Below are 17,355 nucleotides of genomic sequence, written 5' to 3'. Positions count from 1 at the left end.
TTCAAGTTTTAAATCAGTATATGCATGTACCAAAGAAGTCGCATATAAAGGCTACATTAAGGGTAGCAAGATACATAAAATCTGCACCAAGGCTAGGATTGTTCATGCCCTCTCATAACACTAATATTCTTACTGTGTTCTATGACTCAGACTGGGGCTCATATCTAAAGACTAGAAGGACAGTTACAGGTTACTTGGTGAAGTTTGGAGATGCCATGGTATCATGGAACTTAAAGAAACAAGAAACTATTGCAAAAAACTCAGCTGAAGTAGAATTCAGAAGCATGGCTTCAGCTGTAGCTGATTGGTTGATAGGAGTATTCAGAGATCTAGGAGTAGAAGTTAAGCAGCCTATAGGCACCTATTGTGATAGCAAGGCTGCAATTCAAATAACAGCTAATTCAATTGTAATATCCCACAAGTTCCAAGATAAGTTTTCAACTATCCGTCATAAGTTTAAAGACCCCAAAGTGATTATGTCAAGCCATAATTAAATTTCATGATTAAAATTGTGTATAAAGTATTTTGATGCAAATCATGGCCATAGGAAACACCTATAGAAAAGTCGAGTTGAGAACTTTTCTATCGATGATTAAGTTTTAGTGAATGTTTCAACTTGGATCAAAGTCCAATGACCATTACTCCTAGTATATAATGAGTTACGTATCCTACTTTATACCAAATAAAATATATTCAAGTCTTATTTCCAACGCAATTAGTTTCACCTTAATCCGATATCAGAGTAGGAAGTTATGCTTATTTTACATTAGAGTATCCATCTTTCAATGAGGTGATGACTTAAGGTGATAAGCCATCAACAAAGTGACGGGTTATCAACCTCGTCGTCATCCTTAACTAGAATGTGATCAAATCTATATGCAAGGTGACGACTTGAGGTGATAAGCCATCAACAAAGTGACGAGCTATCAACCTCTTCATCATCCTGAACCAGAAAAGGGCAACACCCATCTAGAGTTGACGACTAGGATGACGGGACGTCACCAAGTTGATGTCCTGTCGACCTAGTCGTCAGTTGAGGAATTATTGCATTTTTTATTGGTTTCTTTAGGGGTATTTTGGTCTTTTTCTCATATTAAACTCCTCTCCCATGACTTAAGTCCTCCAATAAATGTTTTTACCCATAAAAAAGGATCAGTTTTCAAAGCTTATTTTTCTCTCCACTCTCAAGGAGAAAAGAAGTGTGGTTTCTCTCAAAAGTTCAATCCCAAGCTCTAATTCGAGTTTTCTTCAAGATAATCACCAAATTCAGGTATGTGGGTGTCACGACTCAAACCGAGGCCCTGGCTGTGATGGATATCCAGAAACATAAAGGACCGAGCACCCTAATCTATTAGGCAATCATACACACTTTCATATTATATGAAGGAGAGTGCAGAAATATAAAACAATATGGAATCATGGTCAACTTTTATTCAACTGCTCAATACCAAAATGAGTTTATAAAGATAAAAATCATCTAACACTAGTCCGTGAAATCTTTACTAACTAAAAATAAAATCTTTCTGAAGGTTGGAAAAAGGCCCTAGTCGGACCATGAATCAAAATAAAATAACAATGACATATAGATTAGGCCTTCCGAAAGAAGGGAGGATCACTATCTGCAATCTCTGACAGAATTCAACCTCTTAGCAGAACCCTGGAACTGTGGCTCAGACCCTGAAATATAAGGGGTCAATACAGATGTACTGGTACGCAGAGAAATCCAAAATAATGTACATTTATATATAACATAAGTGAGAGCATTTCATAAAATGTTGTGCATGGAACAATTTAAAACACATGGGCAATCTCAAATGTTCTTAAAATAATTCTGTAGATGCAATTCCTTTCTTTTTTTTAATTTTAAGCTAGGTGGTACACCCTAGAAGTCTACGACCCATGGGCTATATGGAGTCCGCCCTTAACTCGGCGTCCAAGCCCCCAACCCAAGTTTGCCGCAAAGGTAGGAGTTTTTGATTCTGATATATCACAGGGCACTAGACCAACGTATAATCCCTCTTAGGAACATAATAACCCATATAGGCAAAACACAATTTCGGGTGATGAGTTATCTGAACTTGTGCCTTCTTCAGATAACCACCTAACATCTCTTAAGCCTATTTTTAGCCTTTTATAAGATGCATCTTTCTAAAATCATATTCTAAAAGAAATCTGAATGAAATCTGACTTATGTTCTATTCTGAATCTGTTATGGCATTGTCTAATTTGGTATCATCATACCAAGACTTGCAAGTCGTAATACATTATCATGTTACACTATTCTCTTCCAAAACATTATTTTCAGACCACCAAACTAGTCAAACAGTATAAAAGGATATGTATAGTGAAATTCATAAAAACAGAGTTAAGGATCCTCAATTCAATTCACAAACACATGGTGGTCAAGTATCTTGTAACAAATCATGCAGTCTCTTTAAATCATCACTTTTATTTACGTAATTAAGAAAACACCCTCTCTTCAAGTCATCATCAAAACCAAGTCAACAAATAATAGTAAAGACATTTATGTCATGCTTCTCAATTTGCAATCAAATAATTCATAACGAGAGAGGGAGTATAAATCTTCATGCTCTCAAATCAAGTTTCAAAACTCAAGCCACACATATAAATATATATGAACAAAAAGCGAATTTAAGGGGGAAGGCCTCAAGACCAAAACGTTTATCACCAATAAGGTTTCAAAAAGCATAATTGTAATTGTAAATCCAAACCCCTTTGTAAATTCATGATTTCTAAACATTTATTCACCATTAAAATAATTTCACAATGTCTATGTAGTTTAGGAAAACCCCACGTACCTTAAGTTTCTTATCTTGAAGGATGAAACCATATCTTTGATACTTTCTTGAGACTCTTGAACTTGAAAGGCTTGAATTCTAGATCACTTGGAGGAGAAAAGTTGAATTTTGTTCTTGGGTAAAGAGTAAGGTTTTTACGTTAGTTGATTTGAAGAAGATGGGCAAATAGGGTGTTATAATTTTGGCTTTGGATGTTTGCGGTTGAGGGAAATGGACCAAAGTGACCCTTGACCCTTAAGAAGCTAAAACTGTGGGGCAATATCCCCACATCGTGACCCTTAGTTGGGTCAAGCAGTCCTCGCATCGCGGGGCTATCCCGACCCTTTACTGCCTCACACGAAAAATGGCATAACTTTTCACTGGGTTATCGGATTTAGGCAAAATTTGTATCGTTGGAAAGCTAATTCAATTATCTACAATTTGGTAGGCCTTAAGATGAAAAATTCTACGTGTATCCAAAGTTATACACATTCAAAGTGGACCCTTGTAGAATCGAATATCAAACTTTGAACGAATGAAGAATTCTTAGCTCAACTTTGCTTTAAGCATTTTCTATGAACATTTTTCACCTCATAATCACTTCATCTACTGGGAGAAAGATCATGACACATGAATTTAAATATAAACCATGGAATTAGAGCTTATACACGTAGAAACGATGGTTCGAATTTATAGCTCAAAAATGTGGGGTGTTACATTATCTCCCCCTTGGGATCATTCATTCCCAAATGATGGGTAGGGACTTGTTGAAGCTCTAAAACTGTAGAATAAAGAATGAAACCTCGCATTGAACATTTTTCCTTAATAAAATATACAATAGCTTCAAACGAGCTTCATGATAACCCCTAGTGTAACATGTAAGCACGAAGCGCGAGGGAATGAGACTTTTACATAGGGATAATCTTGCACATAAGTTCTATGAATCATAATAATCACAACACGAGGCATGAGTTTATTTGGTGATAAATAGCCTGACTTACATCGGTACTAATCATGAAATAAGGTTTTCACAGAACATAGCATTAGAAGCATTCTCTATCTTACAAGGTACAATAAATAGACCCAAAACTGAGAGACACTACTCAACTCTGCCCCAAACTACAAATAACATACTTCATCCTTTCCAACTTACAATTCTCCTATAACAATTCCCTGTATAATACTTCTATCTTGTAACCTAACTCGGAGAAACAAGGTGATAACTTAAGCTATAGGACCATGTACTTTACATCCCATTAAGAATATTACCTCACCTTATCACTATCATCAAACACCCTCGGATTCTAATTCAAGGGATACCAACCACATAGTACATAGGTTGTGTTTTCATCAATAACAACATTCAACCCTATCATTACTACACCTACTTCATGAACTTTCCTCACTAAGGCCAACAAATTCAATCACATTCATAAATATTTTCGCCATATCTCATACCCAACTATTTCTCATAGTAAAAGTCCATCTCCTTCTTTACCCCATCTTTTATAGACTTTGCTCAAGAAATCACATAAAAGTTTTGACCTTCAAGAACATCTACTCACCTACCTAACATATTACTATGCTTCCACCATTACCATCATACTAACATGGGGAGGGCCACGAGGTGACGATACAATACTATCACCAAGTGCTTCCTATATCAAGTGTCTAGATCATAAGTAGAGAGTCGTTCGGAAGAAACACAATACAACATGAATTCTTAGGATAGAACACAGTGGAAAAATATTGGTGCACATATCAAGATAAAATAAAGGAAAAAGACTGAATCACACTCCTGGACCCAAAAATTAGTAAGATGAACTGGGCACCCAATGCATTAAGCGATAAGCCGTGTTGGTCCCTACCGGTACGATTCCTAACTCGATCAATTGATATCGTGTTGGCCCACTGTTTTGATAATCCAAACATGCCTCAAACATCGTCTAAAAAATTCAAAACTTTCCTATGACACCCTCTTTTTACCCATGATCAGGAATTAACTCAAAAATCTATGTCTCGGGGTCGGGAATATCAATTTGAAAAATCATGAAAGTTAAGAGCTCATAAATATGACTAAGTCTTTTAACAATTAGAAAAAAAATTTAGGTTGTAAGTTCTCCATACATGAAACTAAGAGTGGTATTGAGTCGAGAATGCTACAGGGTGTTAGATTATAACTAAGACAAAGATTTCCACTTAAAGCGATTGCTTCTCATTTAAAGAACTGAGATTTTTCATGAGTTTGCATAAACTTTATCATTTCGGCTAAACCTGACATAGAATGAATTGGTGACATATAGAAATATATTTCCTTAGGACCAAGCATGCTGAGAGACATAGATTTCATGGGTCAAGAGCAAAATAACATATGACTTGAATACATGAAAGACTGGATTACTAAGAGACATTATTGCTTCTAGTTCGGAGGTCAGATCATGAACATACGTCCATAGAGGACTTGAACCATAGGCATAGGCATGACTTGAATAGATAACTTAAGACATTAGCAAGATACTCTCCTAAATTGAAGTAGGAGGAGTATGCTTGAGTAGAAATAGGTTTATTATTGTTCCTACCCACAACTTGCCACGGTGAGAACATTCGGGAACTACCTTAATTTACCATCTCCCCCTTAGATCAAAGTCACAATCCTAGACTTACGGACGTACCCCCTTATAAAATCTCTATCCACCGGTAAAGCATGCCAAATACTATACTAGTCCATCAAATTGGGAAATCAACCCAAATACTTCACTACACTAAGCTACTACCTACAATCACAACTCCCCCATAACCTCATTATTACAACTCAAAATCCACTACATACCTTCTCACCTGAAGTACTAGTTTACTACTACTAAAGAAAAGCCCATCAAAAGGGTAAAGTCATATAATAGGATTAGTCGATCTTAATCTTATAATATAACCCATTTCAATCTTATCAACATATTCTAATTTCTCACCTCCTACTTACTTACCTAATAATACATCATAATGATCTTCAAAACTCAATAAACACTAATGAGTCTCTACCTACAACTTATTAACTAATATACCCCTTTCCATTCATAACCTATAACTGATTTCTATTACCACCATAACTATCCACTCTAGGCTCCTTCCCTAATTTGAATAAATAAAAATCATATCCAGTCACTTCCTTCACAGACTACCATACAATCTACAAATATTGCTACCACATTAGTTTATCACTAAACAATGGCAACCCACTCCTCAACCCACGATTATACCGCTAAAACTATTTATTTATGCAAATGTCACCCTCACTCTGACTGCTAACCTTATGACTTTATGTCACCAACTTCTGGATTATCTCACTACCAATAGGTCATGACATTTTAACATATATTACTACTCGGGTGGAAAAATAGTTCCAATATTTTGTTACACATCATTATCCTTGAACATGACTTCTGCAACAAGAATTTTATTAAAGGAGACTAAATACACTCCATACCTCAGGCTCAATCACACAAATGATGTAAATAGAGGTAGATGCTTAAATCAATACACTTTAAATCACGTATGGACTCCTCTCAAGTCCTTGTGCATATTCATAACTTTATAGAGAACTCAATTGGAGAGTACTACGTCGCTGAGGGAGCTAAAGACTTAGACTTTTAGCGCCTCGACAATGAGATGTGGCCCATGAAATTTGAACAAGGAAGGATTTGGGATAACTTCCTTATGGACGATGCTATAGGATGAACTAGAGTAGGAAAGAAGAAGAAACAACTCCTAAATGCCTGGTAGACTCCTGATTATAAGTGTGGTGCACAACACACCCATAAGCAAGACTCTACTAGATAGGATTTCGTAGACACCCTAGGACCATGAACCATGCTCTGATACCAAGTTTGTCACGACCCGAATTGAGGCCCTATCCATGACGGACATCCCAAATCATGAAGGCCCGAGCACCCTTCTCTATCTGGAAATCATACATACTTTCATATTATATAAATGAGAATGCAAAAATATAAAACAATACAAAATCATGGTCAATTTTTATTTCAACTACTCAATCATAAAGATCAAAAACATCTAACACTAGTCTACAAAACTCTACTAACTAAAAATAACATCAGTCTGAAGGTTGGGACAAAGACCCAGTCGGATCATGAATCAAAATAAAATAACAATGACGTATAGATTAGGTCGTTAGGAATAAGAAAGGCTCACCATCTGCAATCTCTGATAGAATTCAACCTATTAGCAAATCCCTGGAAGTGTGGCTCAGACCCTGAAATATAGGGGGTCAATACAGATGTACTAATACGCAGAGAAATCCAAAATTATGTACATTTATCTATAACATAAGTGAGAGAACTTCATAAAACGTTATGCATGGAACAATTTAAAACACATGGGCAATCTCAAATGTTCAGAAAACAATTTTTTAGATGCAATTCCTTTCTTTATTTTACTTCTAAGCTAGGTGGTACACCCTACAAGTCTATGACCCCATGGGCTATATAGAGTCTTCGCTTGACTCTGTGGTTAAGCCCTCAACCCAAGTTTGCTACAAAGGTTAGAGTTTTTTATTTTGATACACCACAGGGCACTAGGACAACATATAATCCCTCTTGGGGACATAATAACCCGTATTGGCAAAACACGATTTTGGGTAATGAGTTATCTAAACTCGTTCCTTCTTCGGGTAACCATCTAACATCTCTTAAGCCTATTTTTAGCCTTTTCTAAGTATACATCTTTCTGAAATCATTTTCTAAAAAAAATCTGAATAAGATCTGACTTATGTTCTATTCTGAATTTGTTAAGGCATTATCTTATTTGGTATCGTCATACCAAGACTTGCAAGTTGTATTTCTAAGCCATACATTAAAATATTACAATCTTCTCTTCCAAAACATTATTTTTAGACCACCAAACTAGTCAAACAGTATAAGAGGATAAGTATGATGAAATTCATGAAAACAGAGTCAAGGATCCTTAATTCAATTCACAAACCCATGGTAGTCAAGTATCTTGTAACAAATCATGCAGTCTCTTTAAATCATCACTTTTATTTATGTAATTAAGAAAATGCTCTCTCTTCAAGTCATCATCAAAACCAAGTCAATAAATAATAGTAAAGACATTTATGTCATGCTTCTCAATATGTAATTGAATAATTAATAACAAGAAAGGGAGTATAAATCTTCATGCTCTCAAATCAAGTTTCAAAACTCGAGCCACTCGTATACATATATATGAACGAAAAGAGAATTTAAGGGGGGGGCCTCAAAACCAAAATTTTTATCACCAATAAGGTTTCAAAATGCATAATTATAATTGTAAATACAAACCCCTTTGTAAATTCATAATTTCTAAACATTTATTCATCATTAAAACAATTTCACCATGCCCATGTAGTTTTGGAAAACCCCACTTACCTTAAGTTTCTTATCTTCAAGGATGAAACCCTAACTTTTCTACTTTCTTGAAACTCTTGAACTTGAAAGGCTTGAATTCTAGATTACTTGGAGGAGAAGAGTTGAATTTTGTTCTTGGGTAAAGAGTAAGGTTTTTACGTTAGTTGATTTGAAGAAGATGGGTAAATAATGCCCTTTTGGGTGTTATAATTTGGGCTTTGGATATTTGGGGTTGAGGGAAATGGACCAAAGTGACCCTTGACCCTTAAGAAGCTAAAACTCTAGGGGAATAGGCCCCCGCATCACGAACCCTAGTTGGGTCAAGAAGCCCACGTGATGCGACCCCTATTTGGGTCAAGCAACCCTCGCGTCGTGGGGCTATCGCGACCCCTTACTGCCTCTCACGAAAAATGGTGTAACTTTTCACTCGGTTATCAGATTTAAGAAAAATTGGTATAGTTGAAAAGCTAATTCAATTATCTACAATTTGGTGGGTATTAAGATGCAAAATTCTTCGTGTATCCAAAGTTATACCCATTCAAAGTGGACCCTTGTAGAATAAAATATCAAACTTTGGATGAATGAAGAATTCTTAGCCCAACTATTCTTTAAGCGATTTCTATGAACATTTTTCACCCCATAATCACTTCATATACTGGGATAAATATCATGACATATTAATTTAAATATAAACCATGGAATTATATCTTATCCACGTAGGAATGGCGATTCGGATTTCTAGCTCAAAAATATGGGTGTTACTGTTAGCAAATAAAGTTTTGTTTCCAGCTTTGTCCTAGTCTTTTGGAGAATAGTTTATTGTGAATTTTTTCCTATTTTTTAGGAGTTATCTTAGTTATTCATTCCAATTTTTTGGTTTATTTTGTTACGTCTTTCTGCCTATAAAGTCAACAGCCACAAACTATGAATAACAATCAAGAGAGTTCCATTAAATCTTTCAGTGTATTGACTTCCATGTCTTTTACTTTCTGTATAAACTTCTCTGTTGTGCATCTGTTTACAGTGGTATCAGAGCAAACTGAGATCCTATAGTGAAAAGAAATACAGCAACAATTAAACCTCTCTTCTCTATTCTGTAACACTCATGGCATCAGATAGTAATTTTGTATAAGCAGTAATTCCTCACTTTGATGGTCACTATGACCATTGGGGCATATGGATGGAGAATCTTTTACGGTCAAAGGAGTATTGGCCAATTGGGGAGGATGGCATCGATACTCCGGCAGTAGGCAAAATTTTGATGAATGCTTAAAAAATAGAGTTGGAAGTGAAAAAACTAAAATATTTGAAAGCAAAGAATTATCTCTTTCAGGCTATCGATCGTTCCATCCTAGAAACTATTCTTTGCAAATAAACTTCTAAGGATATTTGGGACTCCATGAAAAAAAAATATCAAGGCACTGCTAGAGTGAAGCATTCACAGCTTCAAGCCTTGAAAAGGAATTTTGAGACTCTGCAGATGAAGAAAGGAGCGTCTGTAATAAGTTATTGCACTAGACCAATGGAGATCAGCAACAAAATGCGATTCCATGGTGAGAAGATGACTGATGTCACAATTATTAAGAAAATATTGTGCTCTTTGACGCCAAAGTATGATTATGTCGTTTACTCCATTAAGGAATCAAAAGATATAGATGAGTTATCACTGGATGAATTACAAAGCTCCCCATTGGTGCATGAACAGAAGATGAATTGTAGTTCAACTTCTGCGGAGCAAGCCTTAAAGGCTTCTACTTTTGTTCCTTCCAATTCTAGAGAAAGGGGTAGAGGTATAGGAAGAGGAAGAGGAAGAGGAGATAGAGGAAATAGAGATGGCTGCACAAATTTTAGAGCCAATGATGATGGCAAAGGCAGGGGGAGAATTTTGAAAAATCAAAATTCAAATGTTATCGACGTCATAAATTTGGTCATTATCAGTAGTGCTACACTAAGCTGCCTAGCGACAAGGACGAGAAGTCAAATTTTGTTGAAAGCAACAAAACCAAGACCTTGTTGATAAACCCATGCAAGATGTTTAGTATCTGGACACAGGCTGTAGTAATCACATGAGTGGGAGTAAGTCTTGTTTTTCTTTTTTAAATGAAGGCTTTCGTTCTAAAGTTACTTTTGGTGATTGCTCCACTGTGAATGCAATGGGAAAAGGTGATATTAAAATTAAAGCCAAGAATTTTTTTGAAGAAATAATATCAAATGTGCTTTATGTTCCTGCTTTAAAAAGCAACTTATTGAGTGTTGGACAATTGCAAGAAAAAGGATATTCTATTTTCACCAGGAAAGATGTTTGTGAGATTTATAGTCCTACTAGAGGAGCTATTACTGTTGCAAAATGAATTCAAAAAGGTTGTTTCCCTTGAATATTGAGAGAATTCAGTCTTTTTTAAAGGCGGAAGTAAAAGATCCCTCATGGATGTGGCATTTTAGATAAGATCACTTGGGTTCTGATGGATTAAAAACTCTCCAACAGAAAAATATGGTGACAAGTATTCCAGAAATCATCATCCCTTCCTAAGTTTGTGAAGAATGTGTAGTTGGAAAACAACATCGTTCTCAATTTCAGAAAGGGAAGTCGTGGAGAGCGAAGAGTATTTTGGAGCTAGTGCATTGAGATATCTATGGCCCAATTAAACCAATTTCTAATGGAGGTAAAAGGCATTTCATTACCTTTACGGATGATTATTCCCGAAAAACTTTGGTGTATTTTTTATAGAAAAAAACAAAAGCTTTTGGAGCATTTAAAAGCTTCAAGGCTCATGCAGAAAATGAAACTGGAAGGGTCATAAAGACTCTTCGAACTGATCGTGGGGGTGAGTATTTCTCAAAACTCTTTGAAGATTTTTGTGAATTTAGTGGAATTTGAAGAGATCTCACCATTGCTTATACACCACAAAAAAATGGTTTATCGAAGAGGAAGGATAGAACCATTCTCAATATGGTACGGAGTTTGTTGGCCAAAGGAAAAATGGAAAAGACTTTCTGGCCAGAAGCGGTAAATTGGAGATTTTCTGTATTAAATAGAAGTCCAACATTTGTTGTTCAAAACATGACTCCAGAGGAAGCTTGGAGTGGAAGAAAACCAACTGTGGACCACTTCCAAATATTCGGTTGCATTGGCTATGTGCATATTCCAGTTGAGACGAGGAAGAAGCTTGATGAAAAAAGAAAACAATGTATCTATCTCTAGTGAAGCATCAAAGGCATATCAATCGCTTAATCCACTAACGAAGAAGATTGTAATCAGTAGAGATGTTATTTTTGATGAAGAAAACACTTGGGATTGGAGTATGAAAAAGTCTACTCCAATCATATTTGATACAGGAGCCGAAGAAGTAGATGTAATACCCAAAAGTGCAGTGAATTCAACTTCCGCAGCCGCTGAAATTTTACCAACTCTTGTTGAAAGTTCACAATCTACCAACAGCTTTAGAAGAAACAGATGAAGCAGCTCAGTCTCTTCATCATTCTCGCAAAAATCCCACGTGGATGATGGACTATGAGATAACAGGAATTACTGCTAATAATAATGCGGTTAACCATTTCGCATTGTTTGCAGTTTATGACCTAATAATTTTTTAGTGTGCTGTAAGAGAAGAAAAATGGAGAAAGGCGATGGATGATGAAATTGAAACTATTGAAATAAATGGTACTTGGGATCTTATTGATCTTCTTGATAAGCACATAATTATTGGTTTCAAGTGGATCTATAAGACGAAACTGAAAGAAAATGGCAAAATCGACAAGTATAAGGCGCGATTGGTGGCTAATGGATACAAGAAAGAGTATGGAGTAGATTATACTGAAGTTTTTGCTCCAGTTTTAAGGTATGACACTATTTGAATGCTAATTGCCTTGGAAGCATAAAATTCATGGCTGATCTTCTAATTGGATGTCAAATTAGCTTTTCTACACGGATACTTGGAGGAAGAGGTATTTATCGAACAACCCCCTGGTTATGTTAAGATTGGAAGTGATCATAAAGTTTATCAATAAAAGAAAGCTCTTTATGGACTAAAACAAGCCCCACAGGCTTGGAATAGTCGTATTGAGGCTTATTTTCAGCAAATGGGTTTTCAAAAGTGTCCATATGAGCCTACACTTTTTGTAAAACTTGGGGAGAATGGAAAAATGCTCATTGTGTGTTCGTATGTCGATGATATCATATTCATGGGGAAAAACAAAGGTATGTTTTCTGATTTCAAGAGGTCTATGATGGATGAATTCGAGATGTCTGATCTTGGTAAGATGCATTACTTTCTTGGTTTAGAAATAGTGCAATCTGATGATGGCATATTTGTTTCCCAAAACAAGTAAGTGCGAGAAATTTTAAACAGGTTTAAGATGCAGAATTGCAATCCAACCAACATTCCTGTTGAGTTAGTCTTGAAACTAACCTAAGTTGGGAGCGGAAAGAAGACGGATAGTACTTTTTACAAGCAAATTATGGGTATTTTAATGTACCTAACTGCTACAAGACCAAACATCATGTATGTTGTTAGTCTTATATATAGAGTGCCCAGCTGAAATGCATCTCTTAGCTATGAAGAGAATTCTTCATCACTTAAAAGGAACCAAGGAATTTGGAATTTTCTATACGAAGGGAGAAAAGGCAGATTTGATTGGCTTTACCGATAGCGATTATGCAAGAGATCAAGAAGGTAGAAAGAGCACTTCAGGTTATGTCTTTATGCTAGGCACGGGGGCTGTATCGTGGTCATCCAATAAAGCAAATAGTCATCACATTATCAAGTACAGAAGATGAATTTGTAGCTGCTATAGCTTGTGCTTGTCAAGCTATTTGGCTAAGAAGAATCCTTAAAGAGCTGCAATTCAAGATGGAAAGTGCTACTATGATATTTTGTGACAACAATTCTGCAATCAAGTTGTCAAAGAATCCTGTGAACCATGAAAGAAGCAAGCACATTGATGTTATGTATTATTTTCTGTGAGATCTCAACAATGAAGGAACAATAGAGCTTCAGTATTGCCGAAGTGAAGATCAGTTGGCAGACATTTTTACTAAACCTCTCAGGTTTCTCCCTTTCCAAAAGCTGAGGAGGTCGATGGGTATTGGCACGATGGAAGCGTTTAACTAGCTAATGTTAACCTGAAGCTTGTGAACTTTCAGTTTAAGGGAGAGTGTTAGCAAATAAAGTTCTGTTTCTAGCTTTGTCCTAGTATTTAGGAGAGTAGTTTATCGTGAATTTGTTTTCTATTTTTTAGGAGTTATCTTAGTTAGTCGTTCCAGTTTTTTGGTTTATTTTGTTACATCTTTTTGCCTATAAAGTTAACAGCCACAGACTATGAAAGCTTTTAGAACGAAGTATTATGGCTCACAAAGTTTATCCTTATACTTCATTACTTATGTTTATGATTTTGCAATCTTTGTTTTATTCAAGCTCAAGGTGAGTCATTTACACTTAGCATGCATTATTAAAAGTGTATATGAATATTCAGTTATTGTTTTACTTATGCATTTACCCTCACATACTCAGTATATTCCAAAAGTACTAACCCACATATACGTCTGTGTGGCTACATTGTTTCATAATGTAGGTACCAGTTGTAGGCCACACATCATAATAGACAGCTCGCAGCTTCCAGCCAGCAGGTGATGAGTTCTTTTGATTTGAGGACTTGAGTCAACTATAGTTTTAGTATCATTCTTTATTCGGTTATATTAATTAGGGATAGCTGGGGGTCATTTCCGAGTTACCTAAAGTCAGTACTAGTAGAGGCTTCATAGACGGTCATTCAGAGTTGATGTATGTACTTTCAATTTTGCTTTGTGTAATCAAAGTGTAAATATTTTAAATAGTTTTGTATTGAACATATTTAGCAAAGACATTTCTTCCGCTTATTTCTTTCAGATTTATGTAACATATTCAGTTGCTCATGAGTTATGCAAGTATCATGGATTAGCTTAGAATCACAAATTGTTCTAAGCACCATGTGACGTCCAGGGGATAGTCTCGAGGCATTACATCAATCTTCCATGAGAGGACAAAACACTTTGACATTGACTGTTACTTTTTAAGGGAAAAACTGGTTCCAGGTATGATCAAGACTCATCATGTTTCAACCAAGGAGCAGCTGGCTAATTTTTTCACCAAAACTCTTGGAAAAGCACAACACATGTATCTAGTTTCTAAGCTGAGCTTGAAAGACATCGTTTCACGCATCTTCTTGAGGAAGGGTATTGAGAATAATGAGATCACTTAACAGAATTAGTTGAGATTATGTGCATCTATAAATGAGTAAGTTTATGTGTAGTTGAGACTATAGCCAGTTACTTAACTCATGTATATATAGTATAGTATTGGAAGAATTTCTAACTAACTCAGATATTTTCAATCCCGTTGCTCTTTCTCTCTCTCTGAGTTCTCTCTTTTCTACTGCACTGTTTCTTTGTTTTTTATTTCCATTTTTGAGAATTCATCACCATAACAGATCAATGGCAAAGAGTATGCACTTATAATACACCATAAGTTCACTTTAAGTGGACACATTCAGTCAATAATAGTTGAAAAGAGACTTAAACTTGAAACTTCAGGTAGAATAAAATCTACAAATAGTGCAAAAGCATTGCAACAAATACTTTGAGAAAAAATACAACGAACACAAATATGAATAACAATCCTTACGGAGCTATTTGATGCTTATGGCATACCCGGTAAAATGATTATTTTTATTCTCGTACACCGTATCTTTCCCATCTTTCCCAGACCTCTATTGTGGGATCACACTGGTATGTTGTGTTGCTACTGTAATAGCTCTCCTTCTTTGAAAAGATGGCCAAGATGCCTATGTGATAAGAGATAAAGACGTTTTACACATAGAAAATCTTTTGTGGGAAACCCTTTCAACATAAGGCAGCTCATTGCACTAAAGCTCCCTATGTGGGTGGTCCAGGGAAGGGCCGGACCACAAAGGTCTATTGTATGCAACCTTCCTCTGCAGAAATGCAAGAGGCTGTTTCCACAGCTTGAATTGATATATTGTAGAAATATTTTCATTCAACACTTTTAATAGATATTAACCATCAACAAAGAAATATCACCTACTATATGTAAAATTGGTTGAAATCTTAACAAAACTATTATTTAATTGAGAAAAATACTAGATTTGTCCAAAAGTTATATATAATCTAGTTTTTGTCTCATAGTCTTTATAAAATCAGCATTTTCTAAATGAATTCAAAAATTATTCTTGAAAGAAAAATTAAAAGTTCTCCATAAGTCTAAGAATATCCTTTAGACACTAGTCGAACCTTAAGTCTGGCCACAGAGCCATCTGGATACTTTAACTTTGGCCACAGAGATAAATTAGCAATGGAATATACTGATAGACAATTATGTTTACCTCTGCGGAGAGCAACGAAAATGTCAAGATTTTGTGGAGAGGCATTGACCAAAGGAGGATCCGATGATGAAGAGTTGGTGCAGAACATGTAGCATTGGTCTCTTTTCAGTTGGAATAAACTTTAACAGACGGTAGCTTTGTTGGAGCGGGAGCAACATCAGACGACATATTTTTAGTCGACTGCTCAAAAGAGGCACTAGGAGGAACTTTATCATGAAGTTCTGAGCTCGGTGGAGTGATCTCATAGATGATCCATTCTTCTTCCTCTCCCTTAGAGGGAGAAATGTTGGGAGAGGAAAAGAATGACATGTCATCAGAGAAGACTACGTCCTTTGACACCACATATCTGTTAAGTGTTGGAGAGCAGCACTGATAATAATCCTCATATAGGTGAAAATATCCCAAAAGAACACACTTCACATCATGAGAATAACATCTACTCCTAAACACCGTTGGTTCTAATGGAAATAATGGCTTATTAGGAAAGAGAACACCATAGGGAATATCACCATTAAGCACTGTGGATGGCATACGGTTAATCAAAAAGCAAGTTGAGGACACTGCATCTGACCAAAATTGCTTGGGTACTTTCATTTGGAATGGTGAAGTGCGAGTAGTCACAAGAAAATGTCTATTTTTCCCCTCATCCACTCTCTTTGAGAAGTTGTATCCACACACAAAGACTGGTGATGAATACCAAATAGATTTATGTAGTTCTGAAAAAATGCTGACGTGTATTCCTTGGCACTGTCACTCCTCAATATATGTATAGAAGTATTAAACTCTGTTAATTCAATATGAGCACAGTTAGCAACATATTTGGAGGGATTTCCATATATGAATGATAGATTGGAGTCTAGATGAAGCCATGAAACAACAAATACACAAGGCCATGGGCGATCAAGATGTCATTGGGGCAATCAAGAAGGGCCCTTGTGAGTTATATTTAAAATAGCCACTTGTGGGCTATTTTTATCATATTGTGATTCAATTTAATTTTTCATGCATTTGATTAAGTTTTCTTTCTCTCTTGGTTTAATTGTTGTTCAATTAAGTCTTTCTTCTTCACTTCTCATCTCTTATTTCTTAATTATTCTTTAATTTTATTTTTTAATTCTTCATTTTCAATGTCAATTTTAGATGTATGCTTAGGATCGTTATCATCTTGGTATCAGAGCTTAGACTAAAGAGTTGTTCCAATGATTCTTAATCCTAGGTTCATAAATCTGAAAATCTTATTCAAAAAAATTTTGGGTCAAAAAAATTGATAAATCAAAATTGTTTGATTCGAGTTTTTATTTGCGTTTCCAACGCTAGATTTATATTTCTCAAGTGTTTACGGGTCTAGATCTAAAATTCGAATTGATTTGGAGGTTTTATATAATTTCACTATTGTTGAGCATGAAAAAGCTTGAAGAAGGTGAAATGGATTTGCTATTTGAGGTTAAATTGGAGCTTGAAAGGTATTGAGGTTTCTTCTTCATCCAATGGGGGGCCTAAATCTCGAATTTGGAGAAATTTGGAGTTAAAACAAAGAATTTATGAAGATTTGAAATTTATGGTGTTCTTTATAGCTTGAAGGTGGTGGAAATGTGCTTATTTTTGTCTTGGGTTGAGGGCTAAAAATTATTGGAGTTTGTTCATGATGTTAAAGGGGGCTTGTGTTTAAAATTTCGTGAAGGTCGGAGTTAAATTGAGATAGTTATAAATTCTGAAGTTCATCAATGTTAATAATGTTCTTCATGAAATTCATATGTTCCACGTTAGGATGCGTCGGCAGT

The 17,355-nt window shown here is 35.7% G+C and overlaps 1 long non-coding RNA gene across 2 annotated transcripts; it reads right to left on the bottom strand.

The window, feature by feature from the left end:
* Window positions 1-1,411: 1,411 nt before the first annotated feature.
* LOC107841869 lies at window positions 1,412-16,633 on the bottom strand. Of its 2 annotated transcripts, XR_001665477.2 has the most exons (4): window positions 15,575-16,633; window positions 14,883-15,016; window positions 7,005-7,065; window positions 1,412-1,677 (listed from the first exon to the last, which is right to left on the bottom strand). It is a non-coding gene; the product is annotated as an uncharacterized LOC107841869 (long non-coding RNA). The 2 variants fall into 2 exon arrangements; XR_007044558.1 differs by lacking the exon at window positions 14,883-15,016.
* Window positions 16,634-17,355: the final 722 nt, after the last annotated feature.

Source organism: Capsicum annuum, chromosome 9 (assembly GCF_002878395.1).
Source record: "Capsicum annuum cultivar UCD-10X-F1 chromosome 9, UCD10Xv1.1, whole genome shotgun sequence".
NCBI lineage: Eukaryota > Viridiplantae > Streptophyta > Magnoliopsida > Solanales > Solanaceae > Capsicum > Capsicum annuum.
The sequence above is the reverse complement of the archived record's forward strand: the minus strand, read 5'-3'. Positions and strand labels throughout refer to the sequence as shown.